Genomic DNA, 2,209 nt, shown 5'->3' with positions numbered 1-2,209 from the left:
TGCTGGTTGGTTGCCGCCTCCTTGGTATGTCATCGCCGTCTTGCTGCAATGACCTCGCCGTCGGGAACGAGCGCAGCAAGGTGACAAGGTGAGAATCGAGATTTGGCAAAGGAAATCAGGGAAGAAGTTACCTTGTTGCGTCAAGATCCCCAGTCACTCCAGCTCCTTCCCTTCCGGCCAACGTTGTTCTCGCGGAAAAGCCTACCTGGTGCACGCGAGTTTGGAAGGCGGGACGGTGGCCATACCGATGCACGTATGGGCATTGCCAACGACCGATCATGGCGGTGGTGGTGACAACGGTTTCCACTGGAGTCTTCCCGATTCCCAAGTCGCGAAGATGATGGACCTTCTGATTCTTGTTTCGTGCCGGCAGCGACACATCTTCTCGGTCCCTACCAGGAGGTGATTTGCAACCTTGTGGCAGGATCGATCCCGTCAGATACAGAGGTGATTTGCAACCTTGTTTTGACTGTTGTAATGGCTACATCGTCTTATAAAAGTGAACAGAGGGAGTACTTCTTTCGAGATCATTTTTTCAAGCTAACAACGATTACCTCCGTCCCAAATTACTTGTCTTCGACTTGTCTAGATACGGATGAAGAGAGTACTATAATATTTTTTGAATTGGGACTATAGGGACTGAAATGAATGAACAAACACACTAAAACGTGTCACATCCCATTCAGAAAAAGTTAGAACATCTTAGTAGTTGTGAACAAAGGGGGTAGTTGCAACGGAAGGAGACATGCACTTTAAAAGATGTAATTTGATCCAGAACGTGTTTGAATGTTACTCCCTTCATTCACAAATATAAAATGTTTTGAATATCTCAATATGGACCACATACAGATTAAAATGAGTGAACAAACACACTAAACAATGTCTATATACATCTGATCCAGAAAAAAGTTGGAACATCTTATAATTGTGAACGGATGGAGTATTAGCTGGAGGAGGAGGAGGCTAGAAGCAGCAAGCCTTCTGGTCACTTACACGAGTGATGGCATGATGCAGGATCTTCCAGCTAACTGGTCTTCATCAAGGTGCCAACCAACATCTGCATCCCTATCTTAGGGCAATCATTTAAAAAACCCAAGACTGGCAATAACAATGTGCAAGGGTCTTAAAACCTCAAGTGGTGTAATCACCTTCAAGGCGTCATGTCTCGGTGACGCCAACAATACTCGGATTGAGAGTTAGAAAACTGAGAGCTCTACTATGGAATAAGTTCAACTAATCAACTGTTAAAGAGACCGAAGGATTTGATGTGATCCGCACCTTTGTCAATGGATGCTAGTGCAACCTCAATTATCTATTTACTGTTTTGAGTGCCTAGCTCTTCCAACATCATGTATGGTGGTCTTTATGTACTTCCCCGTGCTTGAAAAAAAGGCACACAGATTCGTCTGAAGTCAAATTGTGCAAAATTTGACCAAGATTGTAAGAAAAAAGACTATCAGCATTTATGCGCCTTCTTTTCAAGCACGGGGAAAGTAAGTTTTTTCCTTCATGGCAGTATTAAAGACAGGCATGGAATGGAAATCTTAAGTTTTAACGGTAACAATACCTACACAGTTCAAGGTACTAAGAGAATAAGAGATCATTTTATAATAGGAGAAAACCTGCTATAATTGTCGTTATAACATGTTTACCAAACTGGATCAAACTGCAAATTCAAAAGCATACCCAGATATTTAAGTAACATATGCTCTAGTACCCATGAACCTCTAAAATAATCATTAGTTAAAACAAGCACAATATATTCCCTACTACATATTTCGTGCCATTTTATTGCGAGGGTGGCAGGCAAATTTGCTTGCCCCAGAGGAAAGAAAATCTATATTTCACAAGTCCACGATATTCTATTGGCGACAACACATATATCATGTAACTGCTATGCAGGCTTTAACTAACATAATCACACACACAAAATCATCATGACACAGATATTAGTATTAACTGAGGCATGGAATGAAATCTGAGGTTTTACTGATAACGAAAGCCTACAAATCCCACACAACTCAAGGTACTAAGAGATAATGTTCCAATAGGGCAACAAACTGACATCATTATCGCTACAATAAGTGTTACCATGCTCAATGAAACTGCAAATGAAAATCATATCCAGATATTAAGTTAAATAGACCCATGATACTTTTAACACTACTTATTGGTTAAAACAAGCACGCCATAATCCGTCCCCATATTC

The sequence above is a fragment of the Triticum aestivum genome, chromosome 6A (assembly GCF_018294505.1).
Source record: "Triticum aestivum cultivar Chinese Spring chromosome 6A, IWGSC CS RefSeq v2.1, whole genome shotgun sequence".
Taxonomy (NCBI): domain Eukaryota; kingdom Viridiplantae; phylum Streptophyta; class Magnoliopsida; order Poales; family Poaceae; genus Triticum; species Triticum aestivum.
The sequence above is the reverse complement of the archived record's forward strand: the minus strand, read 5'-3'. Positions refer to the sequence as shown.